This window comes from Pseudophryne corroboree, chromosome 4 (assembly GCF_028390025.1).
Source record: "Pseudophryne corroboree isolate aPseCor3 chromosome 4, aPseCor3.hap2, whole genome shotgun sequence".
Taxonomy (NCBI): domain Eukaryota; kingdom Metazoa; phylum Chordata; class Amphibia; order Anura; family Myobatrachidae; genus Pseudophryne; species Pseudophryne corroboree.
In genome coordinates, this window is record NC_086447.1 from 409,851,631 (window position 1) to 409,867,133 (window position 15,503).

Below are 15,503 nucleotides of genomic sequence, written 5' to 3' on the forward strand. Positions count from 1 at the left end.
TTTCTCGTAGTCCGTAGTGGATGCTGGGCGCCCATCCCAAGTGCGGTTTATCTGCAATACTTGTACATAGTTATGGTTAACTAAATCGGGTTATTATTGAGCCATCTGTTGAGAGGCTCTATTGTTTCATACTGTTAACTGTGTTTCATATCACGAGTTGTACGGTGTGATTGGTGTGGCTGGTATGAGTCTTACCCGGGATTCAAAATCCTTCCTTATTGTGTACGCTCGTCCGGGCACAGTACCTAACTGAGGCTTGGAGGAGGGTCATAGTGGGAGGAGCCAGTGCACACCAGGTAGTCTAAGATCTTTCTAGAGTGCCCAGCCTCCTTCGGAGCCCGCTATTCCCCATGGTCCTTACGGAGTTCCCAGCATCCACTACGGACTACGAGAAATAGAATTACCGGTGAGTAAATTCTTATTTTTCCTTACCCTTGTTTTCTATGAATAACATTTTTGGCTCAAAATGTATTCAGTAGAACAGAAGAGCACTGACAGTGGCAGAACACAACTGCTTCTAGCAGTGGTGCAAGTTGTTTGTGTGTCTGTTCAGTGCAGGGGTTCTCCTCTCCAGTCCTCAAGTACCACCAGCAGGTTTTGTTTTGTGGATTTCTTTAATCATGTACAGGTGAGCTAATCTATTTTGCTGGTTCAGTAATTATCCCACCTGCTTTCACAGACAGAAATTCTCAAAACATGACCTGTTGGTAAAACTTGATCGTTAAGGCTGAGAACCACTAGTTTAGAGTAGTAATTATATTATTGTTTCAGCAAGTGGAAAGTTGTTAAAAAAAATATTGTGAACCTGCAGTGAATTTATAATAACCAGTCAGGCATATGTCTTATGTCAACAAATAGCCCTCCTGGTGTGACACTCTAGGGCATACTTGCCTACCTGACCCTCTCCATGAGGGAGAAAACGCTCTGTTCCTGGACTTTCCTGGTAATGTATGATTGCCATCACCTGTGGTGAGCTAGTTAATTGATAAGAAAGGTGTTTCACCACAGGTGATGGCAATCATACATTACCAGGAAAGTCCAGGAACAGAGCATTTTCTCCCTCATGGAGAGGGTCCGGTAGGCAAGTATGCTCTAGGGCAGTGGTTCTCAAACTCGGTCCTCAGGACCCCACACAGTGCATGTTTTGCAGGTAACCCAGCAGGTGCACAGGTGTATTAATTAATCACTGACACATTTTAAAAGGTCCACAGGTGGAATTAATTATGTCACTTGTGATTCTGTGAGGAGACCTGCAAAACATGCACCGTGTGGGGTCCTGAGGACCGAGTTTGAGAACCTGTGCTCTAGGGTCAATTCAATTACCAGCGAGTCCCCTCGCAGGGAGAGTAAAGCTGAGTATATACAAAAGCTGTAGTGTTCATGCTAGGCCCGATCTAAAATCTGCTAAATGTGCCCCTGCATTTTTTGGCAGCGCCCTGCTAAAACAGCCTACCCTGTTCCTTCCATACCCAAAGGCTGCAGTGTCCCCCGGGTGTGATAGTTGGAAGTAGCCAATCACCACTGGGTGAATAGATGCCGTGCGCATCTATTCAGAAAGGGGAAGGCTTGGTGGCAGCCCAGCATACTGGCCACTCCCTCAAGAGTGACAGAGATGGGCAGCGCTAACTTTTCATCTGGCCACACCCCCTTTTCAAACACTTGCCTTTGGCGTGTCCATTGAACATCTGCGTGCATCCTAGCAGCAACACTAAATCTGGGCAAACACTATACAGTTGTCTGGCAGGCCATCTGTCCAATCTTACTGGTTGGAATAAAAATCTGGTTATGGATGGGAGCAAATGACAATTGCCCATTTGCTCCCAAACACTGGAAAAATTAATCAGTAATTTAACCATTTTCTCTGAATGACCGTTTTTGGCTGTTTTCCTGTGTATGGGAGCAAATGATCGATTGTCATTTGTTCCCATCCATAACCAGATTTTCATTTCAACCAACCAGACACCATAAGTCTATTCTTCACTTGCTCCAGGCTGATTGGCTCAATCCTGTAGATACTCTGCTCCAGGAACCATCGGCAAGTAGGGGGGCAATTTCCCTGGCTTATAAGACTTTTTAAATCCCTCTGGATCACCTTCGGGTCTGGATCTCACAGCTTCCAGGTTTACAGATAGCCGATTTTCTGAGGGTCTCGCACAAGGTCCTTTCAATTGCTTTCCTTTACCATGTATACGGATGTGTTCATTAACATATTGCACACATCCTACAGTATCTGTCCCTTAATAGGAGGTTTCTGTTTGGGCTCTTATGTCAACTCATACCTGCTGTAAGTGTGCTTTATCCCAGGCCGACCTATTTCACGGTTTATGGTCCTGCCACTAATTACCAGATTTTGGCTACTGGTGCTTAATCAGGAGCACTCTGTAAATTATTTGTCACTAATTCCAGAGTGAGCACTGCTGGGCTTTATTCCACGGGAACTCAAGGAACAGCAGTCGGCTGCTATTGGCAGTCAGTGCAGCAGCTCATAAATCTATTCTACAAGTGTAGATACTGTACACCCTGATCCCCAACCATGTCCCTTTTCAAAACATAACTATATTACCTTTTTACAATCTCAAATTCAGAACTCGTGTGATACTTCCTGGTATCTCTTGTGCATAGTGGTAGGTTATCCTATTACAGTGTGACCCTGGGGGGTGAGTGGAGGAGGTGCAAGCAGGTTAAGTTATGTTTCTCTAATGTCCTAAGTGGATGCTGGGGACTCCGTAAGGACCATGGGGAATAGCGGCTCCGCAGGAGACTGGGCACATCTAAAGAAAGCTTTAGGACTAACTGGTGTGCACTGGCTCCTCCCCCTATGACCCTCCTCCAAGCCTCAGTTAGATTTCTGTGCCCGACGAGAAGGGTGCACACTAGGGGCTCTCCTGAGCTTCTTAGTGAAAGTTTTAGTTTAGGTTTGTTATTTTCAGTGAGACCTGCTGGCAACAGGCTCACTGCATCGAGGGACTAAGGGGAGAAGAAGCGAACTCACCTGCGTGCAGAGTGGATTGGGCTTCTTGGCTACTGGACATTAGCTCCAGAGGGACGATCACAGGCCCAGCCTGGATGGGTCCCGGAGCTGCGCCGCCGGCCCCCTTACAGAGCCAGAAGAGCGAAGAGGTCCGGAAAAATCGGCGGCAGAAGACGTTCCTGTCTTCAATAAGGTAGCGCACGGCACTGCAGCTGTGCGCCATTGCTCTCAGCACACTTCATACTCCGGTCACTGAGGGTGCAGGGCGCTGGGGGGGGCGCCCTGAGACGCAATAAAACATGATAAAAATACCTTACATGGCAAAAAATACATCACATATAGCTCCTGGGCTATATGGATGCATTTAACCCCTGCCAGAATATACAGAAAAACGGGAGATAAGGCCGCCGAAAAGGGGGCGGAGCCTATCTCCTCAGCACACTGGCGCCATTTTCCCTCACAGCTCAGTTGTAGGGAAGCTCCCTGGCTCTTCCCTGCAGTCACTACACTACAGAAAGGGTTAAAAAAAGAGAGGGGGGCACTAATTAGGCGCAGTATTAAAACATACAGCAGCTATAAGGGGAAAAACACTTATATAAGGTTATCCCTGTGTATATATATATTTCTCTATCGTCCTAGTGGATGCTGGGGTTCCTGAAAGGACCATGGGGAATAGCGGCTCCGCAGGAGACAGGGCACAAAAAGTAAAGCTTTTCCAGATCAGGTGGTGTGCACTGGCTCCTCCCCCTATGACCCTCCTCCAGACTCCAGTTAGATTTTTGTGCCCGGCCGAGAAGGGTGCAATTCTAGGTGGCTCTCATAAAGAGCTGCTTAGAGAAAGTTTAGCTTAGGTTTTTTATTTTACAGTGATTCCTGCTGGCAACAGGATCACTGCAACGAGGGACAGAGGGGAGAAGAAGTGAACTCACCTGCGTGCAGGATGGATTGGCTTCTTGGCTACTGGACATCAGCTCCAGAGGGACGATCACAGGTACAGCCTGGATGGTCACCGGAGCCGCGCCGCCGGCCCCCTTGCAGATGCTGAAGTAAGAAGAGGTCCAGAATCGGCGGCTGAAGACTCCTGCAGTCTTCTAAAGGTAGCGCACAGCACTGCAGCTGTGCGCCATTTTCCTCTCAGCACACTTCACACGCAGTCACTGAGGGTGCAGGGCGCTGGGGGGGGGCGCCCTGGGAGGCAAATGAAAACCTATTAAAAGGCTAAAAATACCTCACATATAGACCCCAGAGGCTATATGGAGATATTTAACCCCTGCCTGGATTCACAAAATAGCGGGAGACGAGCCCGCCGGAAAAGGGGCGGGGCCTATCTCCTCAGCACACGGCGCCATTTCCTCTCACAGCTCCGCTGGTCAGGACGGCTCCCAGGTCTCTCCCCTGCACTGCACTACAGAAACAGGGTAAAACAGAGAGGGGGGGCAAATTTAATGGCAATATTTTGATATATATAAAGCAGCTATAAGGGAGCACTTATTATAAGGCTATCCCTGTCATATATAGCGCTTTTTTGGTGTGTGCTGGCAGACTCTCCCTCTGTCTCCCCAAAGGGCTAGTGGGTCCTGTCTTCGTGTAGAGCATTCCCTGTGTGTCTGCTGTGTGTCGGTACGTGTGTGTCGACATGTATGAGGACGATATTGGTGTGGAGGCGGAGCAATTGCCAAATATGGGGATGTCACCTCCTAGGGGGTCGACACCAGAATGGATGCCTTTATTTGTGGAATTACGGGATAGCGTCAACTCGCTTAAGCAGTCGTTTGACGACATGAGGCGGCCGGACAATCAATTAGTGCCTGTCCAGGCGCCTCAAACACCGTCAGGGGCTGTGAAACGCCCTTTGCCTCAGTCGGTCGACACAGACCCAGACACAGGCACTGATTCCAGTGGTGACGGTGACGAATCAACCGTATTTTCCAGTAGGGCCACACGTTATATGATTTTGGCAATGAAGGAGGCGTTACATTTAGCTGATACTACAGGTACCACTAAACAGGGTATTATGTGGGGTGTGAAAAAACTACCTATAGTTTTTCCTGAATCAGAAGAATTAAATGACGTGTGTGATGAAGCGTGGGTTGCCCCTGATAAAAAGCTGATAATTTCAAAGAAATTATTGGCATTATACCCTTTCCCGCCAGAGGTTAGGGAGCGCTGGGAAACACCTCCTAGGGTGGACAAGGCGCTAACACGCTTATCTAAACAAGTGGCGTTACCCTCTCCTGAGACGGCCGCACTTAAAGATCCATCAGATAGGAGGATGGAAAATATCCAAAAAAGTATATACACACATGCAGGTGTTATACTACGACCAGCTATAGCGACTGCCTGGATGTGCAGTGCTGGGGTAGTTTGGTCAGAGTCCCTGATTGAAAATATTGATACCCTGGACAGGGACAATATTTTACTGTCGTTAGAACAAATAAAGGATGCATTTCTTTATATGCGTGATGCACAGAGGGATATCTGCACACTGGCATCACGGGTAAGTGCTATGTCCATTTCGGCCAGAAGAGCTTTATGGACGCGACAGTGGACAGGCGATGCGGATTCAAAACGGCATATGGAAGTTTTGCCGTATAAAGGGGAGGAGTTATTTGGAGTCGGTCTGTCAGATTTGGTGGCCACGGCTACAGCCGGGAAATCCACCTTTCTACCTCAAGTCACTCCCCAACAGAAAAAGACACCGACTTTTCAACCGCAGCCCTTTCGTTCCTTTAAAAATAAGAGAGCAAAGGGCTATTCATATCTGCCACGAGGCAGAGGTCGAGGGAAGAGACAGCAACAGGCAGCTCCTTCCCGGGAACAGAAGCCCTCCCCGGCTTCTACAAAAGCCTCAGCATGACGCTGGGGCTTCTCAAGCGGACTCGGGGACGGTGGGCGGTCGTCTCAAAAATTACAGCGCGCAGTGGGCTCACTCGCAGGTAGATCCCTGGATCCTGCAGATAATATCTCAGGGGTACAGGTTGGAATTAGAGACAGATCCACCTCGCCGTTTCCTGAAGTCTGCTTTACCAACGTCCCCCTCCGAAAGGGAGACGGTTTTGGAAGCCATTCACAAGCTGTACTCTCAGCAGGTGATAGTCAAGGTACCTCTTCTACAACAAGGGAAGGGGTATTATTCCACTCTATTTGTGGTACCGAAGCCGGATGGCTCGGTAAGGCCTATTCTAAATCTGAAGTCCTTGAACCTGTACATAAAGAAGTTCAAGTTCAAGATGGAGTCACTCAGAGCAGTGATAGCGAACCTGGAAGAAGGGGACTTTATGGTATCCTTGGACATCAAGGATGCGTATCTCCACGTTCCAATTTACCCCTCACACCAGGGGTACCTCAGGTTCGTTGTACAAAACTGTCACTATCAGTTTCAGACGCTGCCGTTTGGTTTGTCCACGGCACCTCGGGTCTTTACAAAGGTAATGGCCGAGATGATGATTCTTCTTCGAAGAAAAGGCGTATTAATTATCCCATACTTGGACGATCTCCTAATAAGGGCAAGGTCCAGAGAACAGCTAGAGATGGGATTAGCACTATCTCAAGAGGTGCTAAAGCAGCACGGATGGATTCTGAATATTCCAAAATCCCAATTAATGCCGACAACTCGTCTGCTGTTCCTAGGGATGATTCTGGACACGGTTCAGAAAAAAGTTTTTCTTCCCGAGGAAAAAGCCAAGGAGTTATCCGACCTGGTCAGGAACCTCCTAAAACCAGGAAAGGTGTCTGTACATCAATGCACAAGAGTCCTGGGAAAAATGGTGGCTTCTTACGAAGCAATTCCATTCGGCAGATTCCATGCAAGAATTTTCCAAAGGGATCTGTTGGACAAATGGTCAGGGTCGCATCTTCAGATGCACCTGCGGATAACCCTGTCTCCAAGGACAAGGGTATCTCTTCTGTGGTGGTTGCAGAGGGCTCATCTATTGGAGGGCCGCAGATTCGGCATACAGGATTGGATCCTGGTGACCACGGACGCCAGCCTGAGAGGCTGGGGAGCAGTCACACAAGGAAGAAACTTCCAGGGAGTGTGGTCGAGCCTGGAAAAGTCTCTTCACATAAACATTCTGGAACTAAGAGCAATCTACAATGCTCTAAGCCAGGCGGAACCTCTGCTTCAAGGAAGACCGGTGTTGATCCAGTCGGACAACATCACGGCAGTCGCCCATGTAAACAGACAGGGCGGCACAAGAAGCAGGAGTGCAATGGCAGAAGCTGCCAGGATCCTTCGCTGGGCGGAGAATCACGTGATAGCACTGTCAGCAGTGTTCATCCCGGGCGTGGACAACTGGGAAGCAGACTTCCTCAGCAGACACGATCTTCACCCGGGAGAGTGGGGACTTCATCCAGAAGTTTTCCACATGCTAATAAACCGTTGGGAAAGACCAATGGTGGACATGATGGCGTCTCGCCTCAACAAAAAACTGGACAGGTATTGCGCCAGGTCAAGAGATCCGCAGGCAATAGCTGTGGACGCGCTGGTAACACCTTGGGTGTACCAGTCGGTGTATGTGTTTCCTCCTCTGCCTCTCATACCAAAGGTATTGAGAATCATACGGCAAAGCGGAGTAAGAACGATACTAGTGGCTCCGGATTGGCCAAGAAGGTCTTGGTACCCGGAACTTCAAGAGATGGTCACGGACGATCCGTGGCCTCTACCTCTGAGAAGGGACCTGCTTCAACAGGGTCCCTGTCTCTTTCAAGACTTACCGCGTTTGACGGCATGGCGGTTGAACGCCAGATCCTAAAAGGAAAAGGCATTCCAGAAGAAGTCATTCCTACCTTGATTAAGGCAAGAAAGGAAGTCACCGCGAAGCATTATCACCGCATTTGGCGGAAATATGTTGCGTGGTGCGAGGATCGGAGTGCTCCGACGGAGGAATTTCAACTGGGTCGTTTCCTACATTTCCTGCAATCAGGATTGTCTATGGGTCTCAAATTGGGATCTATTAAGGTTCAAATTTCGGCCCTGTCCATATTCTTCCAAAAAGAATTGGCCTCAGTCCCTGAGGTCCAGACTTTTGTCAAAGGAGTACTGCATATACAGCCTCCTGTGGTGCCTCCGGTGGCACCGTGGGATCTAAATGTAGTTTTAGATTTCCTCAAATCCCATTGGTTTGAACCACTAAAAAATGTGGATTTGAAATATCTCACATGGAAAGTGACTATGTTACTGGCCCTGGCTTCCGCCAGGAGAGTATCTGAACTGGCGGCTTTATCTTATAAAAGCCCTTATTTAATTTTCCATTCGGATAGGGCAGAGCTGCGGACGCGTCCGCATTTTCTCCCTAAGGTGGTATCAGCGTTTCACCTGAACCAGCCTATTGTAGTGCCTGCGGCTACAAGCGACTTGGAGGACTCCAAGTTGTTGGACGTTGTCAGAGCTTTAAAAATATACATTTCAAGGACGGCTGGAGTCAGAAAATCTGACTCGCTGTTTATACTGTATGCACCCAACAAGTTGGGTGCGCCTGCTTCTAAGCAGTCGATTGCTCGTTGGATTTGTAACACAATTCAACTTGCACATTCTGTGACAGGCCTGCCACAGCCTAAATCTGTTAAGGCCCATTCCACAAGGAAGGTGGGCTCATCTTGGGCGGCTGCCCGAGGGGTCTCGGCATTACAACTCTGCCGAGCAGCTACGTGGTCAGGGGAGAACACGTTTGTAAAATTCTACAAATTTGATACCCTGGCAAAAGAGGACCTGGAGTTCTCTCATTCGGTGCTGCAGAGTCATCCGCACTCTCCCGCCCGTTTGGGAGCTTTGGTATAATCCCCATGGTCCTTTCAGGAACCCCAGCATCCACTAGGACGATAGAGAAAATAAGAATTTACTTACCGATAATTCTATTTCTCGGAGTCCGTAGTGGATGCTGGGCGCCCATCCCAAGTGCGGATTATCTGCAATACTTGTACATAGTTATTGTTAACTAATTCGGGTTATTGTTTAGGGAGCCATCTTTCAGAGGCTCCTCTGTTATCATACTGTTAACTGGGTTTAGATCACAAGTTGTACGGTGTGATTGGTGTGGCTGGTATGAGTCTTACCCGGGATTCAAAATCCTCCCTTATTGTGTACGCTCGTCCGGGCACGGTACCTAACTGGAGTCTGGAGGAGGGTCATAGGGGGAGGAGCCAGTGCACACCACCTGATCTGGAAAAGCTTTACTTTTTGTGCCCTGTCTCCTGCGGAGCCGCTATTCCCCATGGTCCTTTCAGGAACCCCAGCATCCACTACGGACTCCGAGAAATAGAATTATCGGTAAGTAAATTCTTATTATATAGCACTCTGGTGTGTGCTGGCATACTCTCCCTCTGTCTCCCCAAAGGGCTAGTGGGGTCCTGTCCTCTATCAGAGCATTCCCTGTGTTTGTGCTGTGTGTCGGTACGTTTGTGTCGACATGTATGAGGAGAAAAATGATGTGGAGACGGAGCAGAGTGTCTGTAACAGTGATGTCACCACCTAGGGGGTCGACACCTGAGTGGATGTACTGTTGAAAATTACGTGACAGTGTCAGCTCTGTATAAAAAAACAGTGGTTGACATGAGACAGCCGGCTACTCAGCTTGTGCCTGTCCAGACGTCTCATAGGCCGTCAGGGGCTCTAAAGCGCCCGTTACCTCAGATGGCAGATACAGACGCCGACACGGATACTGACTCCTGTGTCGACGGTGAAGAGACGACCGTGATTTCCAGTAGGGCCACACGTTACATGATTGAGACAATGGAAAATGTTTTATACATTTCTGATAATACGAGTACCACCAAAAAGGGGTATTATGTTCGGTGAGGGAAAAACTACCTGTAGTTTTCCTGAATCTGAGAAATAAAATGAGGTGTGTGATGATGCGTGGGTTTCCCCCCGATAACAATTGATAATTTCTTAAAAAGTATTGGCTGTATACCCTTTCCCGCCAGAGGTTAGGGTGCGTTGGGAAACACCCCCTAGGGGGGATAAGGCGCTCAAACACTTGTAAGAACAAGGGCTCTACCCTCTCATGAGATGGCCGCCCTTAAGGATCCTGCTGATAGAAAGCAGGAGGGTATCCAAAAATGTATTCACACACATACTGGTGTTATACTGCGACCAGCAATCGCCTCAGCCTGGAGGTGCAGTGCTGGGTTGGCATGGTCGGATTCCCTGACTGGAAATATTGATATCCTAGATAAGGATAGTATATTATTGCCTATAGAGCATTTAAAAGATGCATTTCTATATATGCATGATGCACAGCGAAATATTTGCCGACTGGCATCTAGTATAAGTGCGTTGTCCAATTCTACCAGTAAAATGGTCAGGTGATGCGGATTCCAAACGGCATTTGGAAGTATTGCCTTTGAAAGGGGACATTTGGGGTCGGTCTTTTAGACCTGGTGGCCACGGCAACAACTGGGAAATCCACGTTTGTACCCCAGGTCGCCTCTCAAAATAAGACGCCGTATTATCAGGCGCAGTCCTTTGTTGGCAAGCGGACAAAAGGTTCCTCTTTTCTGCTCGTGACAGAGGGAGAGGAAAAAGGCTGAAGAGATTAGCCAGTTCCCAGGAACAGAAACCCTTTCCCGCCTCTGCCAAGCCCTCAGTATGACGCTAGGGCCTTACAAGCTCAGGCACGGTGGGGGCCCGTTCTCAATGAATTTCAGTGCGCAGTGGGCTCACTCGCAAATAGACCCCTGGATCCTTCAGGTAATATCTCAAGGGTACATATTGGAATTCGAGACGTCTCCCCCTCGCCGTTTCCAAAAGTCGGCTTTACCGACGTCTCCCTCTGACAGGGAGGCAGTTTTGGAAGCCATTCACAAGCTGTATTCCCAGCAGGTGATAATCAAGGTACCCCTCCTGCAACAGGGAACGGGGTATTATTCCACACTATTGTGGTTCCTTAAGTCAGACGGCTCGGTGAGACCGATTCTAAATCTAAAATCTTTGAACACTTACATACAGAGGTTCAAATTCAAGATTGAGTCACTCAGAGCAGTGATTGCGAACCTGGAAGAAGGGGACTACATGATGTCTCGGGACATCAAGGATGCTTACCTTCATGTCAAAATTTACCCTTCTCACCAAGGGTACCTCAGGTTATGGTACAGAACTGTCACTATCAGTTCAGACGCTGCCGTAGGGATGGTCCACGGCACCCCGGGTCTTTACCAAGGTAATGGCCGAAATGATATCCCTTCGAAGGAAGGGAATTTTAGTTATCCCTTACTTGGACGATTCCCTGATAAGGGTAAGATCCAGGGAACAGTTTTAAGTCGGTGTAGCACTATCTCAGGTAGTGTTGCGGCAGCACGATTGGATTCTCAATATTCTAAAATCGCAGCTGGTTCCGACGACTTGTCTTCTGTTTCCTAGGGATGTTCCTGGACACAGTCCAGAAAAAAGGTGTTTCTCCCGGAAGAGAAAGCCAGGGAGTTATCCGAGCTAGTCAGGAACCTCCTAAAACCGAACCAAGTCTCAGTGCATCAATGCACAAGGGTTCTGGGTAAAAATGGTGGCTTCCTACGAAGCAATCCCATTCGTTAGATTCCACGCAAGAACTTTCCAGTGGAACCTACTGGACAAATGGTCCGGGTCGCATTTTCAGATGCATCAGCGGATAACCCTGTCACCAAGGACAAGGGTATCCATCCTGTGGTAATTGCAGAGTGCTCATCTTCTAGAGGGCCGCAGATTCGGCATTCAGGACTGGGTCCTGGTGACCACGGATGCCAGCCTGCGAGGCTGGGGAGCAGTCACACAGGGAAGAAATTTCCAGGGCTTAGGGTCAAGCCTGGATACATCACTTCACATAAATATCCTGAAGCTAAGGGCCATTTACAATGCTCTAAGCTTAGCAAGACCTCTGCTTCAAGGTCAGCCGGTGTTGATCCAGTCGGACAACATCATGGCAGTCACCCACGTAAACAGACAGGGTGGCACAAGAAGCAGGAGGGCAATGGCAGAAGCTGCAGGGATTCTTCGCTGGGCGGAAAATCATGTGATAGCATTGTCAACAGTATTCATTCCGGGAGTGGACAACTGGGAAGCAGACTTCCTCAGCACGACCTCCACCCGGGAGAGTGGGGACTTCACCCAGAAGTCGTCCACATGATTAAAAAACTCGACAGGTATTGCGCCAGGTCAAGAGACCCTCAGGCAATAGTTGTAGACGCTCTGGTAACACCGTGGGTGTACCAGTCAGTGTATGTGTTCCCTCCTCTGCCTCTCATACCCAAGGTACTGAGATTGATAAGATGGAGAGGAGAAAGCACTATATTCGTGGCTCCGGATTGGCCAAGAAGGACTTGGTAACCGGAACTTCAAGAGATGCTCACGGAGGATCCGTGGCCTCTACCTCTAAGAAGGGACCTGCTCCAGCAAGGACCCTGTCTGTTCCAAGACTTACCGCGGCTGCGTTTGACGGCATGCCGGTTGAACACCGGATCCTGAAGGAAAAAAGGCATTCCGGATGAAGTCATCCATATCCTGATCTAAAGCCAGGAAGGATGTAACCGCAAAAACATTATCACCGCAATTGGCGAAAATATGTTGCGTAGTGCGAGGCCAGTAAGGCCCGACGGAGGAAATTCAACTGGGTCGATTCCTACATTTCCTGCAAACAGGAGTGTCTATGGGCCTGAAATTGGGGTCCATTAAGGTTCAGATTTTCGGCCCTGTCAATTTTCTTCCAAAAAAGAACTAGCTTCAGTCCCTGAAGTTTAGACGTTTGTAACAGGGGTACTGCATATACAGCCTCCTTTTGTGCCTCCAGTGGCAATTTGGGATCTCAATGTAGTTTGGGTTCCAAAAGTCACATTGGTTTGAACCACTTAAATCTGTGGCCAGGCGCGTGTCAGAATTGGCGGCTTTATCCTGTAAAAGCCCTTATCTGATTTTCCATTCGGACAGGGCGGAATTGAGGACTCGTCCTCAGTTTCTCCCTAAGGTGGTTCCAGCGTTTTCACCTGAACCAACCTATTGTGGTGCCTGCGGCTACTAGGGACTTGGAGGAATCCAAGTTGCTGGATGTTGTCAGGGCCCTGAAAATATGTTTCCAGGACGGCTGGAGTCAGGAAATCTGACTCGCTGTTTATCCTGTATGCACCCAACAAGCTGGGTGCTCCTGCTTCTAAGCAGACTATTGCTCGTTGGATTTGTAGTACAATTCAGCTTGCACATTCTGTGGCAGGCCTGCCACAGCTAAAATCTGTAAAAGCCCGTTCCACAAGGAAAGTGGGCTCATCTTGGGCGGCTGCCCGAGGGGTCTCGGCTTTACAACTTTGCCGAGCAGCTACTTGGTCAGGGGCAAACACGTTTGCTAAATTCTACAAATTTGATACCCTGGCTGAGGAGGACCTGGAGTTCTCTCATTCGGTGCTGCAGAGTCATCCGCACTCTCCCGCCCGTTTGGGAGCTTTGGTATAATCCCCATTGTCCTAACGGAGTCCCCAGCATCCACTTAGGACGTTAGAGAAAATAAGAATTTACTTACCGATAATTCTATTTCTCATAGTCCGTAGTGGATGCTGGGCGCCCATCCCAAGTGCGGATTGTCTGCAATACTTGTACATAGTTATTGTTACAAAAATCGGGTTATTATTGTTGGGAGCCATCTTTTCAGAGGCTCCTCTGTTATCATACTGTTAACTGGGTTCAGATCACAAGTTATACGGTGTGATTGGTGTGGCTGGTATGAGTCTTACCCGGGATTCAAAATCCTTCCTTATTGTGTACGCTCGTCCGGGCACAGTATCCTAACTGAGGCTTGGAGGAGGGTCATAGGGGGAGGAGCCAGTGCACACCAGTTAGTCCTAAAGCTTTCTTTAGATGTGCCCAGTCTCCTGCGGAGCCGCTATTCCCCATGGTCCTTACGGAGTCCCCAGCATCCACTACGCACTATGAGAAATAGAATTATCGGTAAGTAAATTCTTATTTTAATTATGGTTTATGCATCATTTTATTTTATTTATTACTTTGTTATTCTCATAGGCCTGACAGTGGCAGTCTCTTGAAATATCTCTATTTCACAAAATGTCTTTTTCTCTTTGCTGATTGTGCCGTACGATTTATTATATAATGATGGTCTTGGTCAAGGGCATAGCTACCATAGGTGCAGGCAGTGCAGCTGCTATGGGGCCCAGAGCTGAGAGGGGCCCATCTTCTTTGCAAAAGTTACATGTGTTATATACATTTTTCATCATTGGGTGATACATTGGTGCCATAACAAAGTTTTGCTATGGGGTTTGCAATATATCTTGGTATACCCTAGACCTGCTCATTGTAATGTGGTATAAAATTAACTGGAGGGCATTATAATGTTACATAATATGAATGGGTGCTAAATATGAAGTGGAGGCACGATAGTGTGGCATAATATGAACTGGGATCACTGTAATGTGTAATAATATGAACTAGGGACACTATTTTATAATGTAAATCGGGGGTACGTTCTTGCGTACTGTCTACTGGCAGCTCTGAAATGTGACAATGTGAACTAGGGTACTGCTACGGTTCAGAAAAGTCACTAGGGCACTATTATGGGACATAAAATTAACAAATGATGTGGTGAGGTGTCTCTGCCAGAAGCACATGGACAGGGGCTCCTTCAGTATGTTGCTATGGGGCCAACAAAGTTCTGGCTACACCCCTGATCTTGGTTGCTCTTTAGGACATTGTATAAATTAACCTGTAATTTATTTTAACAGGTTTTAGTTAAGAAAACTGTACCAACTTTATTTTTTTTATTTTTTATATGAGAACATATTTAATATCATTAAAATGTTAATTTAGCATATAAAAGTAAATCTTTTTATATTTACTTTTGACCTTCTGTTAATAGGAAAAAGGCGCAATCTTTCCATTCTGATAAGGTTGCCTTTTGTCAGCCGAAATTGTACAGCAACACCCATTGTAAGAGGGCATATCCAAATCAGATAAGGCTGAGGCTATAGAAGCAATGTGTCCGTATAAGATACTGCAGTGTAGATCACAGCGGGCTGGAAACAGCCTCCTGTCCCCTCGCTGAAGACCACACTTCACAGGATCTGGCATGTTTACAAAATAGAATTTATAGACCCCCTTTTTTGTGGGTGCACTCTTGAAGGTTTGGAATAGATTTTCTGTGGAAAATATTAAAACACATCTTTTAATTATTCATTTAATCTAAATCAGTGTATTCAAAATAGAAGGCAAACAACACACATTATAAAAGTAATCATAATAGCAGTAAGGTTCGGTGGACTGTGGTCCGTGTGTATAATTGGTATCAGACAAATGAGTTACAGTCATAGTTACAATTACTTATATTTTCTCTGTGTTTGCAACATTGTCACTGACTTAAATTGTAAATTCCCAGTCTGACTGTTTATACACAGGATTATTCATTATAATAGTCTGGCATATGTAACATTTGTTAATGCTTCTGCTAACAAAAATTGTGTCCAATCTAGCAAGTTGCTATTCCATTTTCCAAGCGGGCTCTCATCAGTGATTCCGAGGTCATCACATTGCAGAGTTTAGGCTCGGTTGCGCACACAATAAACCCCT

The 15,503-nt window shown here is 47.4% G+C and overlaps 1 protein-coding gene across 7 annotated transcripts in view; it reads left to right on the plus strand.

The window, feature by feature from the left end:
- Positions 1-15,503, plus strand: part of FAM135A (family with sequence similarity 135 member A) — a 325,004-nt gene that overhangs the window by 70,044 nt on the left and 239,457 nt on the right. The gene's annotated exons all lie outside the window — the stretch shown is intronic.